Source organism: Athene noctua, chromosome 1, assembly GCF_965140245.1.
Source record: "Athene noctua chromosome 1, bAthNoc1.hap1.1, whole genome shotgun sequence".
NCBI classification, from domain to species: Eukaryota; Metazoa; Chordata; class Aves; order Strigiformes; family Strigidae; genus Athene; species Athene noctua.
In genome coordinates this window covers 53,739,052-53,750,527 of record NC_134037.1, presented here as the reverse complement: position 1 = coordinate 53,750,527, position 11,476 = coordinate 53,739,052, and the positions used below count along the sequence as shown (strand labels likewise).

The 11,476-nt window shown below is 43.7% G+C and overlaps 1 long non-coding RNA gene across 8 annotated transcripts in view; it reads right to left on the bottom strand.

The window, feature by feature from the left end:
- The window catches only part of LOC141956121 (uncharacterized), a 36,406-nt gene that overhangs the window by 702 nt on the left and 24,228 nt on the right, over positions 1-11,476 (bottom strand). The gene's annotated exons all lie outside the window — the stretch shown is intronic.

The window sequence follows — 11,476 nt, the reverse complement described above, 5'->3', positions numbered from 1 at the left end:
GACAACTGGCATTTGGAAAGCCAGCGATTGTTAAGAGAAATAACATTGACTCCTACAACTTGTATGCAGTATGGAACAATAAAATAATCAAAGATGTTGGAGAGCCATGGGGTGTTGGCAACCAGGAAAGCTCAACAGCATCACATCTGCTAAAATTTGAACTTTTTTTTTACAGAGCACATAAGTATGACTTTGGTGAAGGTTTGTTTGGGTTTTTTTTTAAACTGCCTTAACCTTACTGAGGTAACTGTGGACCCTGTTGGCTTAAAATTCTGCATCACTTATTCTTTAGAGTACTCGTACAAGAATGTCCTGCTCTGACACAAAGCACTTCATGCTTGCTCAATGCAGGCTCTTTACAAGATCCTTCTTAGTTTTATTATTTGTTATAGAATGGCCCAAACACAGCTTTATAAAAAAGTGAATGTGTTTGGTAATCTGAAAAGTAAATTAGACTAGAAGTTGATACTTCTGTTACATTACCTAAATTATTTAATTAGTTTTCCATGAAGGTGGTGCCATTGTGGTGTGTTGATACAAGATGTGCTTTGTGGTGCTTATGAGAAACAACTGAAGAACCACATTGCAGATACGCTCTGATTTTCCTTTAGCAGGCTTTTGCATACAGAGTTGCAGCCATTTAAGAGAACTGGGAGAAGGGTGTATTCAGTGTTGCAACTCTTATAACTTTGATTGTGGTATTTGCTGTGCATCTTACAACTCCGGTTTCTAAAGGGAAGCTCAACAACTAAAATAGGCTAATACCTGACATTCTGGCAGCTTCCTGACAAGGCACAATAAAATTGTGTTAGGTAGTATTACTTCTGGTTACCTACTTGCATGTGGGGAGGGGAGGTCCATTCTCTATGTGATAAAATGAAAAACTAAGCTCCAATTAAGAAAATAACTTTCTCATATACAATGACAAGCCTAAATCCTTCTTAAAAGGTGAACAATGTGAAGACAGAAGCAGTAGGGTATGGGTACCTAAACATCAACATTTAGGGTCACTTGGAGCACCATACAAGATTGAGCTCAGCCTTGCAGTTGAGCAAGTCTCCTGAAATGCTATGGCATATCTGCCAACTCAGTATGGCTCTCTGGTATTTTAAGATACCTGAAGTATTTCAACTCTGTGAACTAGTCTGTTTCAAATGGCTTCTGAGCCCCTTAGCCTATTTCTACCAGATTTAATAGGGAGAAGCTCAAAGGTACTAAGTGCCTATGAGTTTCACAGAAATAATTACCTGAGCAAAGAGCTAGCCCCAAACCTGCATGCTGTGGAGGGGGGAGGCAGCGGGGGTTCAGGCCTGTGGAGGTCTCTTCCCAGAGGTGGGCAGCTGGGCAGCCAGTGCTTACAGGAGTCACAGCTGGCCACCCTGCCCCTGGACAGGGCTGGCAGGAGGCTGGGAGGGCTTGCGCAGCCTGGGTGAGGCTGGAGGAGAGAAATCTGTAGGGAATGAGGCTGCGTCAGTTTTGCTGCTTGCAAAGCAGCATATTAGGGAGCGCAGTTAAGCATTCAAAATGATTAGCGAGGCTGGGTAGTAAATTCCTTTCATCATTTTGGCTGTCATCCTAAAATATGTGCTCTAGATTTACCACAGATTTGCTTGGTTTGGGCCAGGGAATTTCATTAAGTAACTCCTGCATCATGTGATACACAAGGTTGCATTAAATGGTCCGGTGATCTTTTCTATTCTTCTGTTTCAATGATCCTTTTCTGAAAAACAATGCTAGCAGAGTGAGGAAGAAAAACTAAGCACTGCTGTTTAGGAAGTACAAAGAGCCCAATCTATTTAACTGCTGGGGCAGTATTTTTTTTTAAATTGAATAACAATTCCCAGGATTCATTGATCTTTACATTAGTTAGAGCATCCTACAAGGACAGAAACCATGATGGGGAGAGTGTGAGTAATGAGCTAGCAGTCTAGTGAATCATTTCCCCTAAAGCTTTGTATTTGTAGAGAGACAGATGGTGGGAGCTGTGAAGAGGGAGAGGGAGGAGAAAAGCTGGTTTTTGCAAACAACAAAAGTAGAGAAAGAGGACAGTGAAGAAAAGAAATAATCAGGTAAGGGAGAAGAAGAGGCTGAGAATAGACTGTCTGTTTAAAAACTAACACATTAATGTTAAAATGGATTAGGATTAAGAAAAAATATTGGAAGGAAAATACAGAAAACAAGAGCTTTGTGGCCAAGAGGGGAAAACTTTACCAAAAGCAGCCCTAAAAATAAATTTGTAGATGAACTCTTGAGTCAGTTATTAACTTTATGTGTAAATAATGGGGAAGTAGCTGAAAGTATGCAAGTCTCCCTCCCACAAGCTGGCACGTGCCCGCAGAGGCAAAAGGCATGGTCTGACCAGCAACAGTATTGCCGGAGGTTTCTCTCACAGTGCTTGTACATTTACAAGGGGTGTGTGAGAGAGGAAATACACTATCTCTAAGGTGGAGAATAAGAAGCAAAGCAAGCCAGTTACATACTTAACGCTGGGATGAGTGCAGCATTAAGATAGAGACAGAGATCATTGAGAAAGAGCCTGCTTTGAAGGCTTGCCAAAGCTCAGATGATATTAATGCATGTAAAGCATTTATAAGCAAGTCACCTATGTGACAAAAACATGGTTGTAATCAGCCTCTCCAGTGAGGGAAGTGTACAGTGGCTCTAGTGCAAAGTTAATCCAATAAAGCCTTGCACACAAGACATGAAATGCTGCCCTAGGAGCTCATTTTTTTTCTTGTAGGCTCTTAACTGCCATCATTTGGTGCCATTTAAGAAAATAAAGCAGCAGACATCCCTGCAGCCTCTCTGGAACCGGCAGCAAGGCAGATAATGAAGCTGGCTCATTAGAGCAGCCCCACCAAAGGGCACTTGTCTAGGAGCACACCCTTCCCTCATCTTCAGCCAGCAACCAGGCTGCAGGTACAGGAGATCCAGGCATCTTCATAACAGCATCAGTCCAGGCAGCAAATTTTGGCCACGTGGTCAGGGGAGCTCCACAATGAGATGTAGTGATGGAGGAAAAGGAGAAATTGCTACCATTTATCATGCTTTTGGGTTGTTGGATTGAAGGCACTGGTAAAGCTGAAGGAGATACCTGGTCTTAATAGGTAATGGAGGGAAAGAAAGGGGAGCTATGTGGCCTCGCAGTGCAAAAGGTCTACCGTGGTAACAAAGGAAAACATGTCTTAGAGAGTTTCCTCACTCTCAGCGTGTAGAACAGGTGCACATTATCTTCCAAAGCAAATACCTCTCTTGTTACACTTTGGCTTTAATTTAACAGGTTCCCTATGCCCACACCTGCGGGAGTCTGCCACTGTTTAATGTGTGTCTGGGAAACAGATCCTGCTTAGAAGGTCACGGCTTTCAGCAGTCTCCCCCTCCACCACCCTTTATCACAATGTTGCTGCCAGAAAGGACTCCCTTCATAGCAGATTTGCAGTACCAATGGGCTGGCGCTGCTCCTTTTCCCTGGTCCCTGACACAGGTCTTCTGAAGTTCAAGGCTGGCATGCAGCATATCAGTATTGTTAGAAATTTCCACTGTACCATTTCTGTGTGAGCTGTGCCAATAGCTGCTCACATGGGTCCCTACAGCCAGCACGAACCACACTGGCACACAAACATCTCACAAAAGCCATTTGCAAAGCCCTCTCTGAGGTGCTAGGCCTTCAGACATGCACCTCTCCCACCTTGGCTAATGCTATATCTGTACCATATCTATACAATATCTATATTTGTGAGATATTTATATTAAAAGTTATTGCTAACTGTGAGAGGTGTTCTCTGGTCTGAGGGAGGAGCACGCCTGGAGCGAGCAGAGGCATCCATTGTGCGCCTGCTCTGAGCCATGGCTGCAGACAGATGCTGGGTGCTGCTGCCCAGACAGGCAAAGCCAAACTAGGCCCCAAGACTCCAGGGCGCAGGAGCAGGCAGCAGAGTAGCAGCCTCTCCAACACCAGCTCCAAATTAAGCCAGGAGTAAACTGGCTCAGCCACACTCCAGCCTTTGCAGGCTCAGAGCACATAGCTGTGGACAGACCACCAGCTGTGTGTCCTGCCTGCGGCCAAGATCACTTGTAAACAAAAAAAGCCCAATATTTAAAACTAAGTTTCCCAGCCTGACCAGATCTGCCAGCTAGGCTACATTTCAAGGGCTCACTGGTGTAGATGGGACCAGACAAACAGAAATGCACGTATCTTCCATGGTGGCTCTGGGCACTGCATGCCATTGTGCAGATCTGTGCATACTGGAAGAAATGCCACCAAAAGGAAAGGCAGGGTTTTTATAAACATGTGTTCTTCATTGAAGAGTATCAGAGACTTAGCCTGTTTCCAGAGGGGGAGAGGTCAAGCACCTGCTTGTCCACCTAACCCTCGGGACAGGGGAGCTTCGCAGCAACTCCTGCAGCTGACAAGCCCATGGGGCTAATGGATGGATCCAGGGAATCTCAGGCAAAACACGGATGCACCCAGTCAGTGTAAATCCCTGCAGGACTGGCTGTTGTGGAAGGAGGAAAGGGGTAGCCCAAATCCTGCCAGAGAGTAGGTGACTTCCCAGCACCTAGGTTGCAGGTTGGGCAGATGAAATCCTCTCTGTTGTATCACACCAGTCCTCTAAGGCAGGGGCAGGTGGCAGGAGTGGAATGCATGCTGTGGGAAAGCCTCAGACAACCACAAAACTGTGGGTTTTCTGGAGCTGCAGGAAAAGGTACTGTAATGGCAGAGACTGGACAAAAACCCAATTATTAAAATAGTTAATAATTAAAATTGATTTTAAAAAATCATGACCAGAACCACCTGCAGTGAGCTCATTCTGGCTCAATTTCATTCTTTGGATTTTCCACTTTTTTTCTAAAGGAGTGTATTCTGGAAATACTATCTTGGAGGCTTTCTTCAAAGCTACCTTCCTTTACTTGGGCTGACAGTCCTTACAACATGTCTGTTCTGTTTTTCATCAGCTACCTCCAGTGAAAATCTGCTAAATGTGATCCTTTGTGACTGGCATGTTTGACACTGCAATGCTCTCATGTGCCAGCGTCGGGTTTTCCAGAAAGCAGCAGGTGCTGCAGTCCACTGTTAAAAAGCCTGCAGTCTTCAAAGGAAGCAATTTAGGGAGATAGACTTCTAAACAGATAACACTACTGGGAATTGAGTTGAGCGGCCCAGGAGCAGCAAGTGCATTAAAGATTCTTTCATCCCTAGGCTGGGAGAGAGAATTGAGCCCAGCTTGGCACTGACCAAACCCAATCGGGTTGGTATCTGGTAGCATCACTTCAATTCTCAGTGGGCGCAGTGTGCATCTCACTCACAGGTGTGAATGCACACAGCCAGAGCACACAACACCTGTCACAGTCTTCCTCCCAGATCTTCCGTCCAAGCAGGTCGTGCAGAGACACTGAGATCCAGCCTCAGCATTGATATGGGCACTAATGGTTCCTGAATGTCAGATTAACAGCACACAGCGGACAACTGATCATTTCTCTTTACAGTAGACTGAAGATATCCCTATCAACAATGACTCCAGATGCTTGTCACAAGCTGGCCCCACGTACCAGGCAGTGGATCAGGCGCTGAAAATCATTTGGAAAACAGAAGTTTTATTCTCCACTTTACTACTGCATTGCTACAGACAGTTACCAACTCGCTCTGCTCCAGTCTCCTTACTTAAGAGGCTGAGATGTAGCAAACTGGCCACTTAGGTAAAGTTATTGGAGACTTACTGATTAAAGTACTACATGCATACAAACAATATTTATTTTTATGGGTCCATTGTCCTCCCAGACCTACAAGACAGACATTTTTTTCTTGAAGCACTGGTTGTGTAGAAGCTGAAACAGCAGAAAGCCAGCAGTAAGACTGTCCCAAAAGAGAGATGAAGGGGAGGGCTCTTTAAATAGGCACAATAGAAACCAAGAAGACAGACAGGGAGTACAATAAAGAAGTGAGAAGGAGAAAGGGAACTGTACTGTAATAAAATTGAATGAAGTAGCAAAACTAACCAGCTAGCATAGATTTATCTTTTTCAGCTTCATGCTTTATTTTAAAAGAGGTAGAATAATCCAACATTGACTATTTTTAAAATGAAGAGGAAAAGAGCAAAACAGTATTTTCCTTCCAGGCTTTTGAGTCCTGTTTTAACTTATTAGTTGGAAACCAACCTACTAAAGCAGCATGGTCCCTCCTGAGGACACATACTGATGCCAATTTGCTATATCGATGTATCAGCAGTAAAGAGACCGATGGCTGCATCAAGACAAGACAGCTGGGTACAAAGTACGTGGAAAACAAAGAGGTTTCCTCTAACACAATGAACAAAAACCGCACATCTCAAACTCTCACATCTGTTGATTGATGCAGTCCAGACTCCTTGCTTACTCCAGGCTGGACTTAATTACTGCCAGAAGTAATTAACAGGTTGAATTTTAAAGCTCTGGGATGGACAGACTTCAGCACTGGAGAGACAGGTTTCACCATTCCCTCAAAGTGGTGCATGGACAATGGTATGAATTTTATGACCTGTTTCGCTGGAGCTATGCTAGGGAAAAAGCATCATCCCCATCAAACCAGGTTTTTGTTTCTGTTGCCCGTACTTCTCAGTCTGCACACTTCCCTGGTTTTGATGTCTTACAGAGTAGCTTGTCTTGAACTGCCTGATGCTCCTTGTCCCAGCGGCATTTTCCAGTACAAAAAACCCAGTTTGTCTGGAGACCCACATCAGGTTCAGCCTGTGCATCCCTACACAAAACCAGCATTAGGTCTGGTGTGACCCTGCACTGCCTTCACACAAGCTTGAGAAGTGAAAGAAGAGGTGTAGCTGAGCAGTGCTATCATATGGAGACAGGATGGTGCTTGGAAAAATTATCCAGGGCATTTCTACATCAAGGCTGGTCCAAGCCTCTATCTGTGATGGTACCCAAACTGGTCTTTAGCAAATAGCAAGAAGGCAAGCTTTTACGAGGTTCTGCCTGTGAAATAGCATCAGGGAGAAAATCCAGTGAGTACCAGAAAATCTGGTGTCTCACTGCTTATGACAGAGCTCTCACTGATCCTCCTTCAAGGAGGCAGAGCAGCCCTCAACCCACCTCTGCCTACAACCAGAAGAGTTCCTAGGTACATCACAAGGAAAAGCATTTTAACCTACCAGACACACACTCTACAAACACATGCTGCAAAGAGCATGTCTGTGAACTCCTAGCTTGTCAGACAAGTCTCAGTACCTCAAACCCTAGCGCATGCTGGGATTTAGCAGGCTTTCAAGGCATTTTGAATCAGCCCAGATTATCGGCTCTGCTACTACTATGCAGCATATGTGCTAACGCCCAGCTAAAAGCATGGTTTCAGTTCTGATTTCTCTTTTTTCTCACATGCTTCCATTAGCTAACCTCTAATCAAAAGCAACAAATCATTTCTCATGTGTCATCTGTATTTTACAACATTAGAGCCAGCTACATAGATAGCTGCCCTATGCCTAACGCTGGAAACCAGAAGGCTGTTCTTATGAAGAGCTTACAGTCTGACTCTATCTGGGATTTGAGCGGCTAACTAAAATCCTTTGCAAATTATCTGTCGCTTCTTTGTAAGCCCTGCTTCCTTTCTTTACGTCTGAATTTGGACTAGGGATAATGAACTTCCTGTGTCATAGACTGGGACACAAGGAAACTCATTGTACACTCACCAAGGAAGAGTGTATCAGTAAGTAGCTTATAAGGCAGCTCTGAAGGGTCTTGTTAGAATGACTTATTCTCTGAGTTTCAGTGGTTTGATTAAGTGGATCATGTGATAAACACTTATAATGAACTTCTTCAGATGCTGCCAGGGGAAACCCAGCAGATAAAATGCTGAATCCCACGGCATTGCTCTCTGCATAACAAACTGATTACAAATATGGAAAAATCATGCAATTCACTGGCTGCTTCTCCTACTCAGGACAGCACAACAGTGTTATACAATTTTCTCCCTGCTGCCCCAAATTAAAATATCCTTGCTACTAAATCCAGTTCAAACTAGTGCAATTTTCCTCCTACAACTCACCAGGCAGATTACAGCTAAATGTAACTGCTTGCGAGCAAGTCTAGTCATGCTTCTGAGTGATGTCTTTCTTGTTAAAGAAAACAAAATACAAATGAACAAAAAACATCCCAATCAAAACTGAGCATAAACTCACAAGTAACATATGCTAGTTTGATTTATTTAAAAAATATAAATCTAAGCCAACCTGAATCACCACAGGGTAAACTTCATTTCACTGGCAAGTGAGAGAGGTCAAATAGCAGGCCATGTTAAGAACATCCCTACCAGTTTTGGCCAATACCTGTAGGACCAATGACCACGGTAAGTTATCAGCATCTGCTATGCTCTCTCCTCACCCCCCATTAGCAGCCAGTTGTTTCTCCTTCTCAGCAGCTCAGCCTCTCTTCTTTACACCACTCTCCCAAGTTGTCTCCACATACCAAGCTACAGTGTCTGCAAAAGGCATCCTGGCTCAGGCATGAGGCACGGGATGTACTTATTCCTGCCTCGTCACTCAGCATAAATTATGGCGCTGCTTCTTCAAGGCCAGTGCTATATCCCTGACACAGATGTCAGCTGTGGCATGCGTGATGGATAGGGTGCCTTTAAGAAAGTCATCTTCAGATCCCAACAGCCTCTGCTCCCTGACGCAATACCCACACGCTCCTGCTACCATAGGCAATAGCTGTCTGCACCAGGACACACATATTGCTCTGGTCCAATACCCGATTAAAATATCTGTAAAGGCTCTGCTACACAGAAAAGGGCTAGGAGCTCTTCTGGCACTTTGACGTGTCTGGGTAGAGGAGGCAGCCGTTTCAGCTGGGTATGGTACTGATGTCAGTGAGCATGTGGAGAGATAGGTAAAAGCTGGGCTCTAAGTGGGGTAACTGGCTTTACTTGGGACCTTTAGTTCAGGAAAGGTGTTGTGAGGGCATGAACAATGCCCTTCCTTTAAGCTACTTACTTCTGGGTTTCCCCCAGTCCAGATCCCAGACTTCACAAAGCAGTAGCTGCGATGGCAGAAGCTGCAAAGCCAGCCTGTCTTCAGGCTACCTCACTCCGTGTCATCCCACTGAGTAATCAGCTCTTCAGGGTCACTGGCTGAATCACCTTAAAGGGAATTGCTTTGGCAGTTCAGGTGTCAGGAGAAACGAGAGGGTAAAGGGTGGTCAACGGCATGTGCCCTCAGCAGCTATGTCCTGCACATCACCAGTAGGTGACATCTGTCAACGACACACAGTACTGGCAGTGCTAATTCCTCCACCACACTCAGGGGCCTTGCATTTCCCTCCTGCTCCGCAGCCAGTAGGCACAAGGCAAGAGTGCCCAGCCCGGCACAGTAGTATTGCAATTGCTTGTGCATCATCACTAGAAAGCCTGTATGGCCACAAGGCTGCTTTCACACAGCGCTTCAGAGAACAGTCTTGGTTATGGCTGGCATCTCACTGTGCTCCCCACTCCGTCCGCTTCTCATGCACACGAGCAGCCCCACATTGCCTGTCCGTTGTACTGAGCAGCGTGTTAAAATACCTCACTGACTACCGACATATGAAACACTAGACATGCACAGATGTGCAGACAACCTTGCAAGTGAGACCCTGTGCTTGCAGTTTGCGTGGACGCTAGAGCTGGGCCAAAGGCAAGCCTAGGAGCATCCCTGAAGTACAATACTGACATATTAACATGCTACGTGGGATGACAGACTCATCACGCCTAGTGCAGCTGTTATAAAGAGACCTAGGGATGAAACGTTTGCCACATGAAGAACACATACATGAATATCAATCTGACTTGTCAAATGAATCAGAGCATCAGCGAGGTGGGGGGATGCCTTGCTCCCAGGCTTGACCCATCAGAATACTTATCCATCAGTTCTGTTTTGAGGAACGGTCCAGTGGTTATGGCATCTCACAGGAGTCCTAGGGGATGCTAAAAACTGTTTGTGTTTTTTTCAAGCAGCCAATCTGTAAATACAACCGCAGTTTAAAACGTCTATCAAGCTTTGTATGTTAGCTTTCCTATACACCATTACTAGCCAGGAAATTTCCCCAGGTCATGTTATTTTTCAATTAATGGGATACACAGGTGTAATCGAAGGGATAATATGATACCAATCAGCTCTCATCAGATGTGATGGCATGTGAGAAAGAGGGCCTTATCTTGATTTATTTTAGAGCCAAAGGGAATTCATGCATCTAATAGTGAGAGAAAAAAAAAAAAAAAAAAGGTTATCTTTAAAACATACTTCATAAGCAATCAGTAAGAATCAATAACAATACTGCTGTTAGACTCAGTCATCAGAGAACAACAGAATTTTAATTCTGTAAACCAAGTGAAAATTTGGTCTTTAAATTACTTTGTTTCCACTTGACAAGGAAGACTACTGGAAATGTTGGTGCATTGTCCTTAATCACATTTCGGTATTCTGAACTGAATATACTCCCTCAAAGCATTCCCTAATTGTAAGTTTGGTATTTCAGATTAGGTATGGATGTTGGACATGAAAGGATTTTTCTCCCCCACTTCACAATTAAAACAATTCAGATAAAAATAATTTAATTCTAGGAAACAACTAAAAAGGAAAAAAAGGCAGTATGGGGTTTATGTTAAATCTGTGTGTCCCAAACATTGTGAGCCCAGTTTTAAGAAACTGAACCCCTTGAATTCCCCAAGAACTAAAGGAGACTTTTGAAAATATCAGGCATACTGAAGCTAGGTATTCCAAATAGAAAATCAGGCTATGGTACTTAATTTTTCACTCATCTAGCACCACATAATCCTATTACAAACGTCTATTGTAAGACTTTAATATTTAAATATTTAGCAGCTGAAGAGCATTAGTGAGTGTGAAGTAACATTTCTTTCCGATTTACTAATCTTTATCCGTGTCTCTTCCTTCTATATGACAAAACAGATAAAGGGGTTTGTGGTTTAAACCACAGATGCTAACCTATCCACGATCTAGTCTGAATTTTTGAATTAGATCAATTTGGAGTACAATTTGGTAGCTGCTTTTTTACTAGTCTCATACCTGTATGTATTAAATATTGTCCACAGATTTCCTGTGTAGGCCTGTCCCCGGGGACTGAAAACCTGGTGTACACAACTCATAAATAAAGCTAGTGAGACATGAGCAAGAAAAAGCATAGCATACTTCTGGGAATCCCTCCAGGAAAATAAATATGCAAGATGGCACATCACCCTACACAAAGCTGGCAAAGGTAAAATAACATTTGGGTTTGATCATTACAGAAAATAAAATAATCCTGTGTTCATATGTACATACTGCTCTTCCACTGAAACAAAAGGGCAAAGGTAAGACTCGAGTCTGACTCACAAGAAAACAAACCTGCTGGTAACAGTTGTAGCTTATTTAACTTAATGGGGGGATCAAGTCTGAATTTGATTCCTGGCTTTCAGAAGGCCTGTGAATTCTCTAAAAATGACCACCATTATTTATTTCCT